General features: G+C 43.3%; 1 protein-coding gene across 1 annotated transcript in view; it reads left to right on the top strand.

Moving 5' to 3' along the window:
- Positions 1-19,656, top strand: part of ppargc1b (peroxisome proliferator-activated receptor gamma, coactivator 1 beta) — a 92,944-nt gene that overhangs the window by 12,238 nt on the left and 61,050 nt on the right. The gene's annotated exons all lie outside the window — the stretch shown is intronic.

Here is a 19,656-nt window from a genome sequence, read left to right as displayed (position 1 = left end):
AGAAGGTGGTATAAGGTGGTAGTAGGTGTTATAAGGTGGTAGTAGGTGTTATAAGGTGGTAGTAGGTGTTATAAGGTGGTAGTAGGTGGTAGAAGGTGGTAGTAGGTGGTAGTAGGTGGTAATAGAAGCAGCAGTGGTAACAGCAGTAACAGCAGTAGAAGTATACTACCCACATTAGTAACTAGCACTGCACTGTCATCAGTAGTTGTTTTAAGGCAGTCGTAGTAGTAGTGGAAGTGGTAGCAGCAATATTAGGAGCAGTAGTAATGCTGTGTTACTTGTAATGGTGGTAGTGGTAGTAGTAGTAGTAGTAGTAGTGGAGTACCATCATGTGACTGAAAACAGATTCAGGAGTTTGACATACAAATTGTTTATAGTCTCAACACAATGACGGTTGGTTTATCTCCACTGTAGCCTGTACTACCGCACCCTCGTGTGTGTGTGTGTGTGTGTGTGTGTGTGTGTGTGTGTGTGTGTGTGTGTGTGTGTGTGTGTGTGTGTGTGTGTGTGTGTGTGTGTGTGTGTGTGTGTGTGTGTGTGTGTGCAAGGGATCTCAAGGGCGCTGGTGTAAATGAGAGAAAAGGTTAAAGGAAATTTCCATGGCATGGTGTAAGGGACCATGAGGACAAGAGGACACACACATAGACACAGACACACACACACACATGCCAGCATGGCATATAGCTGTGGCAACCAGGTGCCAGGGGAAGGCAAGCACAGACTGGTGTGAACATGCACTGTTACACATAAACACAAACACACACACTCACTCAGCTAGCTGCAGTTATCAAGAAACACAGCCTATCACATTCAGTACAAAGTTATTTGATATGGTTCAGTGCAGTAGCACACACACACCCTTGCACACAAACACACACGCTAACCTTCTCTCCTCTTCCATTACTCCGCTTTAGAGCCATTTGTTGTTATTTTTAGATGTTGTTGCTTCCCCGGATAAAAGGGGTGTGTGTGTGTGTGTGTGTGTGTGTGTGTGTGTGTGTGTGTGTGTGTGTGTGTGTGTGTGTGTGTGTGTGTGTGTGTGTGTGTGTGTGTGTGTGTGTGTGTGTGTGTGTGTGTGTGTGTGTGTGTGCGTGCTGCTGCAGGCAGTGTGTGTGTTATAAATAGGTCTCTTGGCACGGATGTGTGCTCGTCACTGTCACATCGCACACATTTGACCTGTGTGTGACCTCTGGTTCAATCATAATTATTATCAGTTCTCAATGTGGGTTTAGACTGTCGTAGCACTCAATCACAGCGGGAACCCCCAACCCTGGTTCTGTCTCCAGCCTTCAAAATAAAAGAGATTATCAATTACAAGCAGTAACTTAGTAACTGCCGACTAATGCAATAACTCATCAGAACTTAATAAATTGCCTTTCTGTGGGAGTCCAGAATGTAATAACCTCGATATTGTGATATATTCTCCTGATAACGCGACGTAATTTCACTGATAATTCATAATGATAAACACATTAGGGTGGAGTTGGCTTGCAGTGATGGGCTCAGGCGGCTCGGCAGGGCTTAGTGATGGAAAGTTTAGATGTGTGTATGTGTGTGTTGTGTTGGAGTGTGTGAGTCATGTGTGTGGGTTGAAAGCGAGCGGCAGGCTTCTACCTGCATATAGCGGAGAGAGTGAGGGAGGCGGGTGAGGCCAGTAACGTCCTTTGGGATGCATATACAAACACACTGGCACACACATATTTACTGCACACACACATTAGCCTCCACGCCATGTATGGTGTGTGTGTGTATGTTCCCAGTAAAACAGGCATCCTTGTTTCGGGCTAGTAACTTTCCACTGTCACCTCTCCCTCCTGCCTTCGCGTATGCTCTTATTTTTTCTTCTTCCACTTTATATCCTGTCATGTTTCTCTCTCTCTCTCTCTCTCTCCATTCATCTCTCTCTCTCTCTCGCTCATTGACCTACTTCCCAAAGGCTGCTCAGGCTTGCGTGACCACAGACTCAGCACTACGGTGATACGGCATTAAGCACGCACATGCGTAGTGCTTGCACATACATATTTACAGCTACACACAGTAAGCGTTCATATCATGCATGAAAAGTGTAGACCTGCTTCCTGGGCGCTGTTTGATAATCCAAAGACCAATTAGATGGCTCTCTGTGATAGTAACAGTTCTGGCTGGGCAATATGTGGCAAATGTATGCAACATTACATTAAAAAACAACATTAATCTAAAATGCAATGACCTCAGTTCCATATGAAATTTTGTTTAAATCCCAATTTCCTGGGAATTATAAATGTTGTATGCAACATTTTGTGGCGTAATAAGAAAATTAAATCATATTAAAATACTACACTGAAAGTCAGAATTACTTAATAAATGACCACCCAGCTAGTAAGAACTAATTTATGTGTACATCTTTTATTTTTATATTGATGTTTATTAACACATATAAGCAATAATATATATCACTGTTGCAGATATATGTCATAATGGACACCATGGTCACCATATCTGCTGATCTGCATGATCAAACATTCAGTTTTTGACCTATCTTTAAGAACCTATCATTCTCTAATTTTCAGTAATGCTTCATTTCAGCAGCTGCTTTTGTAAAAACAAAACATTTTCCAGCTTGCTGCTATTTGTTTTCTGCTTCTGTGTACTGTGTGTGTTCAAGAAGTGTGAAGAAACCATTTCATATCAGAATGTGCAATAATTGTTCAAGTTCACCTGCACTCTGTTGATCTGAACCTCTTTGGATGCTGCAGAGATTGATCCAATCATTTTCATTAATTGCTGTAATCACAAAATTGAGACCTGCCTGCAGGGAACGTCAGGCTAATGAGGAAATGATTTCAAATCAACTCAGCTGACTTATTGTTATTGTGTATAGTCTCGCTCACACACTGTCTGTGTGTCTGTCTGTAGGCGGTGAGCGTCTTACCCCCATCAGCAGATTAAAAACGAGTGGCGTCTTGTTGATTGCACTCAGAAAATATTGACACACCCATGCTGTAGTGTGTTGTAAGTGTAGTTACTCCTCCTTCTCCCTCATTCATTGTTTCCCTATGGCGGGGGTGCTGTTGACAGGAGGAACTGACACTACTATGATGCAATATGGGTAATAAGCCAAATTCTTTCATGGTGACTGTGTGAGTATGTGTTTGTACATGTGTGCATCTGCAGGCGTCCTTTATAGGCTGCCTGTGTATGAAGTGTAGTTAATAATGTGTTACATGGGTAAGTGTGTGTGTGTGTGTGTGTGTGTGTGTGTGTGTGTGTGTGTGTGTGTGTGTGTGTGTGTGTGTGTGTGTGTGTGTGTGTGTGTGTGTGTGTGTGTGTGTGTGTGTGTGTGTGTGTGTGTGTGTGTGTGTGTGTGTGTGTTTCTCCTCCTCCTGCTGGTCACTGAATGTTAATGGAGCATCTCGACAGCTGAACAGTTGAGTGTCTGAACACTGCAGGCTGGATCAGCTTGTCCTGGTTTTATTGTCATTTCTCTGTAGGAATTCTTCTTCTTGTGTTCTCTCTGCATTAATACCCAGGGTTCTTCAGGAAATGGTGTATGTGGAAGCGGCTGAAGCGGAGATTTGTGCTGATGCATCAAGAGAATTTGTGTCATCGCATAAAATAAATATTAGCACAGATTTTCCCCTGCGTTGTTGTTCTTGCCTGGGTAGAATGGGGGCTGTCTGACCAGGGCTGGGTTTTGTTAGAAGATATTTGGGAACCCAGCCCTGAGGAATATGTAAAACTATGATTTTGAATAAGGAAAATTTGATTAAAGAAAAATGAAAACAGTCCGACCAAGCATTCAGTACCAGCGTTTCAATGCTACAGACACATTTCACTTAGTAATGAAAAGGACTGATACTATCTATATAAATGCACTACACACACACACACACACATATATATATGTCTACTTTCATTACTACTATTACTCATAGTGATACATGAGTAGCAGTGGTTAGCAGTGCCCTCCGTCCAGTAAAAAAAAAAGTATTTTTAGGGACTCTAAATTGTCCTTAGGTGTTGTCATTGTGAGCGTGAATTGTTATGTATTTATAGGGCTCGGTATCAGGATATCTTTTAAGGTATTGACCAAAGTAACCCAGTACCAAGTAGTACTGGAACTTCTCCAGTCCAACGATACCTGTATTTGATCTAGAAAAAAAGACTATTTGCATGGTTTTGCTTGCAGCCAATCATCGCAAGCGTTCTCTAATTTAACGCGACGTGTGATTGGCCCACTACCGCAGCAACATCTGGCAGCTACATACAGTCTGTGGTTTGATGGAATTGGTAGTTCAGCGTGATGAGAGGCCACAGAAACGTTCTAAAGTATAGCTATTGTTTACTACATGTCTGTGGTGTCTGATAAAAATAATTGTATTAAATGGAGAAAATGTATTTCAGGAAAATTGGTAATGTGAGTGACTGATAAAGCGTCTCAATAAGCATGGACAGTTAGTCAGTTAGTAAGTTCCTGATTGGTCGGTTGTTTTTCCTCTCCGACACACGCACACACACACACACACACACACACACACACACACACACCACTGCACTCAGAAACCCACCTGCCACTCACAACAGCACTGTGTGTCTGTGTGTATACGTGTTGTGTGCAGTGTGTTCAAGCCCCAAGCCTTTATTTCTCTGTCTGTCTCACCCCTACACACCTCTCTTTCCTGTCTTCGCACACCTTTCACTGTCTTTTTTTACTGCACACACACACGCATACGCACACACACACGCCACACACCTCTCCGGTGTTCCTCTGTCATGCTTTTCCCTCAGCTCTGTTCGGCTTTGTGCTTTTCTCAGCAGCGCCTGACCTCGTTTCAACTCTCTCCATGTCTTTATTTCCCTCACTCTTTTCACTTTTCATTTACTCGCTCTCCCATTTGCTAACTGGCAATGTCTCTCTTTCCCCCTCTTTTCTCTCTTCCTCTCCATTTACTGTATTCATTCCTTTCACTCTTTCCTCCATTTCTGACTAGTTTTCATTCATTTTTGATGTCAGCATCTCTCGCTCGCTCTCTCTCTCCTCTCTCTCTCTCTCTCTCTCTCTCTCTCTCTCTCTCGCTGCATTTTACTTGAATATCGTTCTACCAATGTGTGGAGCTGTCTGGTTTGAGATAGCAGTTTACCAGGGCAACACACACACACTCACACTCACACTCACACTCACACAGTGACAAGTACAAGTTACCATAAGTGAGTGATGGATGTTTTGTCAATCAAATCTGGGGTTTAGTTTGACAGCACACACACACACACACACACACACACACACACACACACACAACACACTCACACACGGACACGGACAGGATGAGGAGCACAAACAGTGTCAGAGGAAGGCTGATAGCGGATTGACATGGCATGAAATAGAGAGAGAGAGAGAGAGAGATAGAGAGAGAGAGAGAGAGAGTGAGTCTGGGAGTCTTCGTGGTCTGATAGCTTATCGATTCCTCTGCAGGTGATTTCAGGAGGAAGACGATGGGGGGGGGGAGAGAGAAAGTAGACAAAGGAGACAGGCAGGTGAGGAGGGTGGGTGAGAGAGATAGGAAAGCAAAGGAGTCTCATTATTTAGGCAGAGCAGATGTCGAAAGAGTCTCTGAAATGTGATTTTGAAAAATACCTCTGACCTTTTATTTCTGCTTTTTATTAAATTGCCTTTCTAGGAACTAAAGCTTATTCAGCTGCACTGACTCACCAAAATGTCCATTTTCTATTAGTGTTACAAGTCATAATCAAGTTCGTTTGACACAGTTTCTTTTTTTTTTTTTTCATCTCACAGAGAAGGCCCAAAGTTATTGTTTTAACTACTGAAAGAAAAGTAGAATCCAAGGGTTGTGTAACTCCAGTTAGTCCACGAGTGGAAACCAAGCTAATCAGTAAGCCTTAAAAAAGCAACATTTCGGCCTGTGGTAGACGTCCAGGCTGAAAGGTAGCCATTTATGGCCTTGGTTTCTCATGCAATTTTAACTAGGCTAATTGGTAAGCCTTGAAAAGCCCTTTATGGCCATTTTAGTGGGCAGCAGGGTGAAGAACAGCTCTGCAAAGCCTAGTCTTCTCCTGCAGAGCAAGGAAGGCTAATGAGCATGTGTTTCCTAGCACTTTATAGCTCTGCAGATATTTATTCTAACGTGTAAGCATTTAGCTCTATTCAGTCATGAAGCACCAAGGCCAGTGAGTATGCCTTCTTATCCCTGTAAGGCCCTGGTGGCCCCTCTCTTGACTTTATTAGCCTGAGATTGTTCTTTAGGTATATTCTAATGGATAAGCTAGCCTGACTAGCCCTGGTTTGCCTGCTCAAAAACACAGGCCACTGAGTACATCTTGGTTAGTCCCCCTTGGACCATTTCAACTTAGTTACATGAGTGAGCCTTGGTTGGCCCCCAATGACCAGCCAGTAGAAATCATGCTAGTTGGAAGGCCCTGTTTAGCCCAGTTTGGCCCTTTGTCAGAACACTGGATAATGCTATTTGATACTCAGGTCAGAGCCAGGCCCGCCTCCTCTCTTTTGTGGCTTTTATGTGTGTTTGGGTGCTGTTACTGCCATATTGTCTGGTAATGTAGTGGACCGCCTACTAGGAAGACTGAATGATCACTGTGTGTGTGTGTGTGTGTGTGTGTGTGTGTGTGTGTGTGTGTGTGTGTGTGTGTGTGTGTGTGTGTGTGTGTGTGTGTGTGTGTGTGTGTGTGTGTGTGTGTGTGTGTGTGTAGGTGTGTATGTCCTAGTCCCATTAGAATAGCAGCCTTGGTCCGGTTCATTAGTCCCGTTGCCAGCAGCTGAATGAGGAGCTGAACACCTCGGAAACCAGCGGAGAAAAGCTTTCTAGAGCTTTCTGTGCTTCCTAACACTCCGGTCGTGTTCTTGTATCGTGGCCACCAGCGCAACAGGAAGACACACCATCAATACAGATTTTCAGTTGTCTTGGCAAACCAACAGTTTTGTGCAGCGATGCCCTCATGCTTCCCCACAGCTTCACTTCAGGAATTGTTTCACAAAAGTCCAGTCATATTGTTAGTGTGCCTGTCGTCTGGATGTGGTCATTTCAGCATGCAGAGGTGTAAGACAGAAGAATACAGAGCCCTTGAGTGATGTAATGCCCCCTCCGGCAGCCATATTGGAGGTCCACAGCTCCTAATTAGTGGCAGTACAGTGCTGATTGTTTCTGACTTGGACATCTCAATTTAAGCAGAACCCAGTGGGACATCTGTGCTATTTCTGGGTGGGAAGTGACTCCAGGAAGATCTGATCCATAGATCTTAATACAATAATGATCCAAAAAAGGTTGCTATTTAACAGCAACCGATATGTGACACAACTTCATCAGGTTGTTCTTTCATTTATTATGTCACTTAATGGATCAGCTGAACAGTCCTTTGAGTTGTCCTATGTTTTCCAGCCTGGTTGTAAGATCATTTGAGCATCCAAAGGGGAATCTGAGGTGTCACAAGATACTTCATTGTCTACTTTTACCTAAAAAGTTCAATCTTAGGAAAGGAAAATTAGTCCTGGGTTTAACTGCACAGTATTTACAAGCAACCGGTTCTCCAGACATGGCTCAAAGGACAGAAGCCTGAAGTCAGGGAGGTTGCCAGTGGTAACAAAGGCTTGAACTGCAAGGTATAAGTGCATAATTCTGTTCCTCAAATCTCAAAACCTGCTGTCTATAGGAAAATAGTGCCGTGTCTCTCAGTGGTACAGTAGGAATACTTCACTACTGTATGTGGTTGTGTAGTAATCCTGCTCGATGGATGATTGACTGGAAGCAAATCTGCCTGTTTCCTCTCTTATGGAAAGAAATGTCAAGACTGGTAAGATGACTAACACTTGCATAAGAACATCCTACACACACACACACACACACTCACACACTGCAGCTCGTCAAACACCCACAAATTTGCAAATTCACAGAGTGACAGCGTGCGTGTCCATAATTCGTCCTCTTTTTTTCTTGAAGTGTGTGTTTTCTCGAGCGTGCATGTGTGTGTGTGTGTGTGTGTGTGTGTGTGTGTGTGTGTGTGTGTGTGTGTGTGTGTGTGTGTGTGTGTGTGTGTGTGTGTGTGTGTGTGTGTGGTGTGTGTGTCAGAGAAGCCGAACAGTTGGGCCATCGTTTCCCTCTGAACCTTAGCAGTTGCTTGCACACACACTTTGACTGTATAGGACACACATAAACACACTCCTCTCTAGCACACACACATCACGGCCGTGCGTTTGTGTGGGTTTTGTGTGTGTGTGTGTGTGTGTGCATAAAAGACAGGGGAATGAGGGAAGTGTAGTAATAGAATGAGGTGGTGGCGTGAAGGTCGTTCTGCCACTATAAACCTGGTCTCTCTCTCACACACACTAACACTAACACACAAGGTCTCACATCAGCTGTCCCACCCTGTGTGTTATTTACTGCGACATTTTTAGAGCTACCCAGCTACCTGAGCTTTGTCCAAGCGTGTGTGTGTGTGTGTGTGTGTGTGTGTGTGTGTGTGTGTGTGTGTGTGTGTGTATGTATGTGTGCACGCGTGAAGGCCAGTTCCAGCCTGCCAGGTGAAAGATTTGCTGCAGACACGGTGACAGCGAGGGACATTTACCAAAGGAGCTGCTACCTGAGAGAGAGAAGAGAAAAACGGATAGCAGATATTTTTCCTTCCCACACTCTCTGAACATGTTTCTCTCACATGAGTATGACTGAATAGTGAATATTATACTAATGCTGAAACAATAATGATTAATCACTGAAGTCATTTATTAAGCAAAAATGCCATTTTTTCACAGGTTATAGCTTCTTAAAAATAAGGATGACCACATTTTCCACTGTTCAAACAATGAGCAGATTAAATGGACCATATGAATGTAGTCAATAGTGACAGTAGCTGCAGCCCCTTTACCAAATGAGATTAAATTAGAATCCAAAACTCATCTCCGTAGGGTTTCAGTTGTATGCTCTGCCGTTGTGTTCCTTCTCATAATGGTTTTGTAAACTAATTTGTGCACATTATTTATAAAATTGCCATGGTAGTACTGTTTATTGTAATGTGTATAATTATCATAGAAAAAGTAAAAGGACCAGTCCAGAACAAAGGAGTGTGTGTGTGTGTGTGTGTGTGTGTGTGTGTGTGTGTGTTGGTGTGTGTGCGCGCATGTGCTGTTTGTGTGGACAAACCAAGCTATAATGGCAAAATAAAAGAGGACATTGTGTCTGTGTGTGCGCTCACAGGCTGTTCGTGTACATACAGCATTTAGTGTGTGTGTGTGTGTGGGTGTGTGTGTGTGTGTGTGTGTGTGTGTGTGTGTGAGATTTAGAGAGGAAGCAGATCTTTTGATGGGACAGCTGGGAAGTTCAAAGCCCGCGCAGCTTCACATCTGATGACGAACACACACACACACACACACACACACACACACACACACTCTGGTTTTTGAACTTGGTACACCTGCACTGACACACACACTCCCACGCAAGCACGTACGCACACACACACCTCTCAGAAGCAGGTTCACTTTCTGCAGAGCTGTATTAAGAGATAAACCAGGAGGTCAAAGGTTGGAGTACAAAGTCTATGTCTCTCTGTCTTTGTCTCTCTCGCTCTCTTTTCTACCTAATATGGCACTGCTGCTGCATGAGTCTCTCTGTCACGTGCGTTGCAGTCCAGCAGGGAGGCCACACACACACACACACACACACACACACAAACTCAATGTGTCACTGTTCTTCTTGTTACTCCAGGGGTTGCTGAGTTGTGTTAAAAGTGTTTGGTTGTGTGTGTGTGTGTGTGTGTGTCTATATTTCCTCCTCCTTGTTTCTTCTCTTTCCTCCCCACCTGTCCTTCTCTCCTTATTTTCCTCCATCCTTGCTTCTCCTCTCCCCTCTTTTCTTTTAGTGTTATCTCCTCTCTCTTGTCTTCTCACCTCTCCTCCATTTCCTTCTTCCTTTCTTTGCTTTCCATTCCCCTTTTCATCTCCTCTCTCCTCTCCTGTATTTTCTGATGTCAGCATGTTCTTGCTTCTGTAGGTTGTTTTTAGACATTTGTCCGATTGGGAACATTTCAAGCTTTTTCCTGTATTAGTGCGTGTGTGTCTGTGCATATGCATGCGAGAGTGTGTGTTAGGACAGACAGTTGATGTGTTTTGGAGGCAAATCTCATACATTCAACCATCTGTGAGATTAGTGAAATGGGTCTTTTCTTGCTGCTGCAGCTATAAAGGCGCCTTTAGACTAAAATACTGGAGAGTGTTTGGTATAAAATAAATCTGTTTCTGTGTCGTTTTGTACAAAAAGCAGACCCCAGGTTATTTCAGTGTTCAGTGACATTTCAGAAGTTGGATTGAAACACAGCAGAGTGTTATACTGGAACTTCCACAGCAGTGCAACTGGTTGTACTGGACTAATTCTGTGTGCGTTAAGCCATTAAGCCCTGGTTATCTCCTCACATTTGACTAAGCAGCCTAGTCTGCCAACGTCTGGAGCGCTGCAGGACGTAATGTTAGACATATTGACTGTCTGTGACCAGTGGGAGTCAACGTAAACACTGCTTCTGATGTTGAGTGTATTGGGGGTCAGTCTACTTTGCAGCCAACAGATTTTCATTTTGAAAGAAATCCTAAAACTCTGAAAACCCAGATTTTTTTCTCATTTCAAAATGAAGATCCTAATGCTAAACTCAAACCTTTTAAAACTTCAGACATTGTCAGTGCACACTGAAATTGTAGAGTATTTCTGATGCTAATTTGGCAAAAAATGACAAAGAAATGACGAATTACCTTACAATTTTTTCAAATCAAAAATCTTATTTTAAAGACCTCCAACATCTCAAAAGACATAAGATAGCATATAAAGGATGACAGGCTTATAAGCTACAAATACAAAACAAGAGGGAAGGAGACAGAAAATGAATGATGAAGTATAGAGAAGGAGACAAAGTTACAGGAGTAAAAAAAAGTAGTCAGAAAGGGCAGAGAGAGGAGAGAGGTACATGGAGGATCAAGAGAGATGATGAAGCGTCTCTTGAGTTTAATTGAAAAGTGAGAGGGTGTAGAGAGAGAGAGAGAGAGAGAGAGAGAGAGAGAGAGAGAGAGAGAGAATTCCTCATCTCTGGCAGGATACAACCAAAAATGTCACAGAATCGGAGGAGAATATTAAATAATACACACAATATAATCTGCCCTCTGCTTGTGTCTGTGTTGAACATAACTTTCAGGCTTTTTTAATAAACTGTGTGTGTGTGTGTGTGTGTGTTTATCGCTCTGTCTGTGCATGTTTTGTGTGTATTTGTGTGTGCGAGCTGCGATGATGTGGCACCCCGGCATCCCTCACTCCGCTCAAGGACAGAGTCGCTGATTGCACCGGCCACCCTCCACTGCCTCTGTCTGTTTGTGTGTGTGTGTCTGTGTGTGTGAGTGAGTGATTGCGTGACATGGTGTTTGTGTGAGTGCGAGTGTATAAGTGATTGTGTGTCGACTGCCATGCGCGCACACGGGCTTGTGTCCTTGTATGGCCTATAGTTTATGTGTGTGTCCGTGTGTGTGCGTGTGTGTGTGTGAAGCGGTGAAAGAGTGCAGGTGGTGAGAGGTGACTGTGGCGGGGGGGGGGCTTGTTTACTGGTTAGTGTGTGCATATTGAAGACAAACACCTTATCATAGAAGAGGTGGGAGGTCTGATACTTGATCATAGCAGTAACTGATACACTGCTTACTGCGGGCCTCTGGATGTGTGTGTGTGTGTGTGTGTGTGTGTGTGTGTGTATCTGTACGTTGAGGCATTATGGGCTCGCTGTGGTCTGTAGGTTAGCATGTTAAGCACAGAGCTGCTTCCAGCTGCTGCATCATGTGACCCTGTGTGGACACTGCACGGTGTGACCTCCATTCTCACATCCTGCTGTCTTCACTCCATCCTATTGGAGGTTGCTCCATGAACAGCTGGTGGTTGTGTTCGATCACACATAGTTAGTTTGTACGATGCTCAGTGTAGTTTCCTTTTCACTCCCCCTTTTTTTAAGTTTTGTCTAGGAGTGGATGCATTTCCAATGTAAGTTTTTTTTTCTTTATTGAGTTGGGGAATGTTTATCATAAGGTTTGAGTATTTAGAATATTTTCCAAGGACTGTGGGCTGACACCATTCTGGTGGAACTCTCACAACCAACTGTTAGTTTTTACCTTTCCAGTGCGTGTTTCTTTTTCATACGTGGCTTTGACTGTGTTCCGACTTTGTTGTTTATCTGTTTGTCTTGCTGCTGCTTTCCTCGCAGGTCTCCTTTTGAACAAAAGTCATTCTTGATCTCAGTGGGGCTAACCTTTTTGATGGTATGGTTAACCAAGAGCACAGTGTTAGCTTTGCCCTGACAAAAATCTTTAGCAGGAGCTGCCAGTGTTCTTCTAAAATTACCAGTGGAGCTGACACAGTCATCCCAATCGTCTACATCTGAGTGCAGGAAGCGCATTAGAAGCCATGTGTCATTGCGTCTGACTGACGTGCCCTTTAGCAAGGTGCTCACTGACCAACCGCTTCATACCTGCAGCAGTACATGATGGTGAAGTGTGTTCCAGCGGAGCTTTTACAGCAGGTATTTCTGTCCTGCAGCTATAAATATCTGCATTTTAATCACATTTCTGGCTTCTATGAAGGGTTGAAAGAGGTCAAAGGTCACTGTACATTCTGTATGTTGTGGCCTTGCATACCTGCGTGCTCTTGGTCTGTTTGTGTCGCATGCAACTGGCTCAGCAGTAAAGGCCACTGTAAGTAGAGGTGTTAATGCCTAGTCATGAATTTATTTTCCCCTTTCCTTGCATTTCTGTATGCATGTGACGGTGTGTGTATGTTCTCCTGGGTATATTATATGTATATATAAATATTGTGTGTGTGTGTGTGTGTGTGTGTGTGTGTGTGTGTGTGTGTGTGTGTGTGTGTGTGTGTGTGTGTGTGTGTGTGTGTGTGTGTGTGTGTGTGTGTGTGTGTGTGTGTGTGTTTCTGTCCACCTGGCTGTCCTGACAGTGATGGATAGGACAGGCTGCAAAGTGAGGGCTGCATCTGCTGTCACCTCTCTACACACACACACACACACACACACACACACACACACACACACACATGAAAGCAAACTCACAGGACACATTTATAGCTGTGTGTGTGCATGTGACTGAAATACCCCATTCTATTTTGGCGTGGGAGTACTTGTGCCTGGAGAACGTGTCCAAAATGCTTCTGCCATTTGCATGCTTCTGAGGTCACTGTCTGACCCTTTGTGTGTATGTGCGTGCGCGTGTGTGCATGTGAGGCCTGTGCCAGAGGACAAAGTGCTCTGTCTTGTGGTGATGAAACTGGATCAGAAGTGCTTGAAGAAAGCGCTCAAACTCTTCTGTTGTTTTCTACTGGCTCAAAGTTGTTTCACTCACTCGTGTTCCACTCGACCTCTGCGCTGCACCCGCCACCTTTAGTCTCCGAGTCCATATTGAGCAACCTGATGGTGTGTGTGGTTGCTGCAGGAGAGGCCAGCTTCTCTCATTGGTCATGTCAGCCCAGGCTTCACGGAGGCCACCACACAAGCTCCCTCTCTCGTAGAATTTTTCAGAAGCTGTTTTTTAGTCGGAGGGAGGTTCATGGCTGTAAGGAAACCTAAGAGAGGCTGTCAGGATTCTTAAAAGCCTCACACATCTTGATGTTGTTGATATCGGAAACTGAAGCTCATTCGGCTGCTGCATTCTGCATAAGAGCGCCAGCTGAATGTCTTAATGAAAATGGGCTCGGCGGAAATTGGATCTGGAAGGAGAATATTGTTGTCATTTAGAGCTGCAGCCTGTTTAATTCTCTCTACATCTAGTTTACATTGTGTCCAGTCATTACACTATGCATTCCCTATGTAATTGGATTTGTTTAATTTTACCTTGAGGTGGTGTTCAGATGCCACAACTGGCATTTGTCACTTTCAGGAAGTAGCTTTTACATTAAAATCACATCAGTTGCATTGTTTTGAGTTTCTGAAGCAATTGAGACATTTTATAGGCTGAAGTCCATTAGTGAACGTTACTGACTCGTTCTGAGTCAAAGGTTCAACTAGTTATAATTGTATTTGATAGTATTTAATGTGCTCAGTTCCATCAGTCTTATTTCATACATTAACACCAAACTGCCACTGAAAATATGTGATATTATATTGTTATATATATATTATATTATTTTTATTGTTTGTAAATGCAAAGTTGCACAGTACAAACTCCTTGAAACAACATTTTGCAACAAAGACACCCTAAACATAGACATTTATTGTCACATGATTGGCTGCATTTGCCCTTAAGAGAGGTTTTTATTGTCAGTCTACATTAATGCTATCAGAGCACCACACTGGGCTGTTACTGTAGGTTAGCCTTGTGTCTATCTGGGCCAAGCACAGCGTTCTGAGCCCTGGGGAAGAGAAACACTTTCTTAGCCACCAGACCTCGGTAAAAAATAGAGCCTCAGTGAAAATGGTTTCAGATACAGGCTGTAATGCACATCATGTGAACTGGGCTGAAATAATGTTGGGAAACATCTAAGCATCCTTTGCAAGTTGAGCTGAATGAGGTGCCTAAAACACACATCAGTGGGATCTTGAGCTTCACTTTTGATAAGCCGAGCAACTTAATGTATTCTGACTGATGTTTTAACACTAAGAAATGTATGGCTGCTGTCCTGGCAGCCACTCAGATATCATGAAATAAGTCAAGCTTAAGCAATGACATATCCCCCAAATGACACATTGCTTAGAATGCAGTAATTACACAAGTAATCTTTGTTTTAGATCTTTTCTGACCAGATATCCATGAATAGCTCTATTGAAGTGAGGAAACACTGATGATAAAAATAAATGAAAAGCATGATGTTTCAAGCAAGGAAAGAGTGAACAGATAAGCTTTTGCAAGATGTTAGACAGACTGGTGAATGTAATTGAATTGAACAATGTTAGATATTGAGTAATATAACCCGTAAAATTGTTATTTAATCAACCCATAAAAAACAAATTAATTTGATTGCAATACATTTTAAGTTTAATGGCCCATTAGAGTCTGAATGTGGTTTTAGAAGTGTTACTAAACTCTCAATAGAAAAAATCTGGGAAAACAAAACACTGCAAGCTTGGCATGAAAATGGTGCTAAACTAATCAGCTACACACATTTGTGACTCCAGATGGTGTTAACATGCTAAATTTGTTTCAAAAAGTTTAGCTTTTATTGGCCGAAGTCCCAATAGAAGGCATACAACAAGCTAACCAATGTAACTGGTATGTGTTGCTTTTTGAGTGAAATAAATGAAAACACATTTTGCTCCCCAGATTTTAATTTACGAGCTCTCGTGGGCGGCAGAATGACCGTACCTGACTCTGAATTTAATTTAGACAAATTTCATTAATCTGCTCGTGGATCAGTTACCTGACATAAAACATTCTTCTTTGCTGCGTGCCCACATTGTGATGCATGCACCTTTTGCAGCTCGACACATGTTTAATATTAGCAAAAAAATCCATAATTCTATCTGCAGCTTTAATAACAGTTTCAAGGTTGACCTTCAAAAGTCATATAGGTGGAACCCCAGTGTGGATAACTAGCTGCTCCTCCAAGGATGTCAAGTCTATAAATAAAAGAGAGACAGAGAGAGGAGAGGTTGCAGCTTCAAGCTGAATTCAATAATTCTCTGACATGTCTTGTGTGGTTCTGTTTCTTCAGCCTGATACTTTTACACTTACAGGTACTGCAGGCAGCACTTCAGAGAGCAGAGGGAAGGGAGGAAGGATTCACCGAGCCGGCTGCGTACTATATTTATAGCGGCACTGTTTCCATGCTACATTCTCACATGTTGTACTGCAAAGGAGCATATGCTGCATCCTCCGCCACCTTGCGTCCTTCAGGCGGGGAGCTGCGTGACCTTCATCACTGTTGCTTATCAGCAGATATGGATGGCACAGGAGGGAGGGAGTAGGAAAGAGGAGATGGGGTGACTCAGGGAAAAGGGGGGCAGAGGAGGAAATGAGAGCAAAGGGGAGAGGGGTGAGAGGAGGAGGAGAATATAGTTTAGAAATGTGGATAATGGCGACATTCGTAGTGCCGCGCTCTGGAAAGGGACAGAAATAGTTGCGTAAGGAATGAAGACAGAGAGTTGAGAGAGGAGTTCAAACCCTGGCTCCTTCCTCACCTCTGCACAGCTGGCTAAGTGTCTAGTCTGATCTGACATCAGGAAGGTGTGGAGGGAGGAGGTCTCCAAAGCCAAGAGAAAAGGAAAAGAGGACAGGAAGTGATGGAGGAGGGACGAGGTGAAATAAAAGGAGTAAAGGAGAGGAAAGAAAGGGAGAGATAGCAAAGGTGTGGGAGTAGAGGGAGAAAGGAGTGAGGTTAAAGGAGAGGGATGCAAAAGAAGACAGGAGATTCAGATACAAGGGGGGGGGGTGGACACGTAATGCCTCATTAATGCATTTACTCCTCCTTTAGAGAGAATAGAGAGAACAGCGCTTGTGAAAGTCTGCCTCGGCGCATTCGAATGCAAGCTGAGCTCGCTTTCTGTCGAACAGTTGGCCTCAGACACCACCTCTCTGCCTCTCTTTCACGTGTCCCCATGTGGGAGCTGCAGGCGCGATCATGTGTGTGTATGTTCACGTATGAGTGTGTGCCTCAGTGTGTATTGTGAGGTCGTTTGAGGACGACGCAGACTGCCAGTGTCGCCTCTTCTTCTTCTTTTCTCGCCACTTTGGCTGCTGAAATAGAGACGATTCACAGATTTGAATGAGAGGGGAGATAATTAATAGTGTTTATGCGTGTCTGTGTTCCTGTGTGTGTGTGTGTGTGTGTGTGTGTGTGTGTGTGTGTGGTGTGTGTGGGTGTGTTTGTTTTTTTGTGGGTGTGTGTGTGGGGGGGGGGGGGGGGGGGGGGGGGGGGGCAATTCTGCAATGCTGACCGTCTCCAAGGAGATGCAGGAGGCGAGGGAAGCAGTCAGCATGGTGTAGTAAACCCAAGAAATGTCACTGTTTGTTTCACAATGCCTGTGTGTGTGTGTGTGTGTGTGTGTGTGTGTGTGTGTGTGTGTGTGTGTGTGTGTTGGCAGGGGTGTTAAAGTCAACCCTTTACCTGCTTATTTGTTGCCTAGCAACTCTGCCCAGGTGGCCTTCATCAAGGCTGGATATATGCTTGATCACAGGTAGCCCAGGTGTGTTTGGGCGAGCGAGGTTTACTAACATGCCAAAGTGTGTGAGCGAGAGATTATGTGGCAGCAGCGTGTTTAAACCTCAGGTCCTCTCCTACTTTGTTTCATTTGTTGATTGCCTTCTGTCTTTTCCTAATCCAACCATTCTTCCTTTCTTGTTTCCTTTCATCCCATCTTCATCTTTCCTCCTCTCAGCCTCTCTTCCTTTATTTTCTTCCTTCCTTGTTTTTCACCTTTCCTCTCTTTCTTCATTCCTTCCCTCCTTCCTCTGTCATCCAGCTTTTCCGTGTGGCATGGTTTTCTCTTAGCCCCCATTTCCTTTGCTCCCATCCTTCCTTCCTTCCTTCCTTCCTTCCTTCCTTCCTCATGGTGCAGTGCGTCTGTAGGATTTCACTCAGCTCAACTATTCTGATCGCTGACTTGTTGAGTGTAGTCGTAGATTGAGTCTGAAATGGTGAAGGTTTTTTTGAGCTGTTGAGTGGAGTTGTCAGTATTGAACTTCTGCATGTTTGCTTCTCTAAATTAGATCAAAGTTGTGAAGTTGTTCCCATGTTTTAACAGTAAGAGCTGGTTCTCACATGAAGTTGGAAAGTGTTCATTAGTTAATAGTCAATATAAGTTTGTAACATCTGAAGAGTTTAGGGATTGAATAGATTTAAATGATGGCTGCATTCAACTTGTGATATAACCAGAAGTAGATCTGCAGTAGGCTTTTAATGACATATTCTAATAACTGTGGCTGTTGATAGGATTGGTTAATTAGTGAGTTTATTGGAAGAGAAGCTTCATACATTTATATTACAAGTCACAAAGTTGAGGTTCAACAGTTAACAGTGATGCTCTTTCAGCTTTGCTTTTGTTTGGAGTTACTCGCTTGTTTACCCCCAAACACACACACACACACACACACACACACACACACACACACACACAAAAAAAAACCTGATACTACTGTCTGCTGGGAGTGACTGTCTTTCTTCCTCTAATATGTGCTCACAGACACACACACTGTAGATCAGATGAAGTGGCAGTTGGAATGATGCTACTACTGTTATTTAAGTGTGTTTGTAATCGCTCCTTAAGCTTTCTCTTAAGACGTTAATTTGTTCGTACCTCAGCATTGTACGCTGTGATAATTGTGCCAGAAGCATCTCAAGTAGCTTCTTAAGGTAAATAAAACGGAGAGACTACCAACGGTCCAGCAGGGGATATGGTGAAGTTGCCATGGTAACGCCGGTCCTGCTCAGGTTAATGAAATGTTGATTGCAATCCAAACTCTTATTGTTTTCGCTGTTTGTGCAGAGTTGTTATTAAAATGTTTGATGAACAAATTAGAAAATTGAGGAGGAGAAAATTGGGTTTTTAGATGAACATGGCCAAAGAAAACATCCTTGTATATTACAGACAAATATGATTTGAAGGTATTATTCAGTCCAAAAAGGGTTTTTATGAACTTCTTCAGTTCCTCAGAATGCAGTGAAGTTAACTCTTGCAAATATACGTTTTGATGCTTTATGCAGCGGGGTACTGCCCATTACAGACACAAACACCATTCCAGGTGCTTCTTTTCCCCCCATTTGGTTGATCAGTTAGCTTGTTGTCTGAAAAACACTGGTATGAAAACGTATACAGACCTCCTCTGCTGCTTACAGTTTACCTGATTGCTTTATATCCTGATAATGGAGCCAAATTAGTAGTCAAACAATAGACATTTCCACTTTAGCTTTCTGAAATACTATAATTAAACAGTCTGTGTTTGTGTGTGTGTGTGTGTGTGTGTGTGTGTGTGTGTGTGTGTGTGTGTGTGTGTGTGTGTGTGTGTGTGTGTGTGTGTGTGTGTGTGTGTGTGTGTGTGTGTGTGTGTGTGTGTGTGTGTGTGTGTGTGTGGATGGAGAGAGAAGGTTTGTGTTGGCTTCCGGCCAGCACTGGGAATTACAGGTTATTTGTCAGAATAATGCTGTTAGTTGACTGGAGGAGTGTGTGAAGCAGCAGAGTTGGATGGTTTTGAGGTGTATTTTTGGAGCTTTGTTAATTATGTGTGTGTGCGTGTGTTTATGCAACACTGCCAGAAAAGAATATTACCCACTGTACCCGTCAGTTTGTGACTATGGATCTCTGTCTATCCAACAGGAAAGTTTTGTTTCTGAAACCTTTTGTAGACCGTCTCATTGTTATTAAGATACTTCAAGGTTTGCGGAGATATCCGGATGCAAAGAAACTATCCTTCCTTCCTATCTGTGTGAGTTGTTATGACAATAACCAAATCAGAACCTCCCCTGACAAGCTGTTTTTTCCCCCCGAACAGCTCTCATGCTGGTAGAATCATCCGTGGACAGCAGAAGTACACCTGTAATCATGTAAAAGTTTGGATTTTTAGTTGAATCAGACTCAGGTTTATTGTAATACGAGGAATTTGCCTTGGTACATCGGTGCGTAAGAATCACAGTCAATGACCAGATACCATTTACCCTAGTTTCCGAAACAACTCTTGCGTCCCCAGAATATGAACTTTTA

Source organism: Dicentrarchus labrax, unplaced genomic scaffold (assembly GCF_905237075.1).
Source record: "Dicentrarchus labrax unplaced genomic scaffold, dlabrax2021, whole genome shotgun sequence".
NCBI lineage: Eukaryota > Metazoa > Chordata > Actinopteri > Moronidae > Dicentrarchus > Dicentrarchus labrax.
The sequence above is the reverse complement of the archived record's forward strand: the minus strand, read 5'-3'. Positions and strand labels throughout refer to the sequence as shown.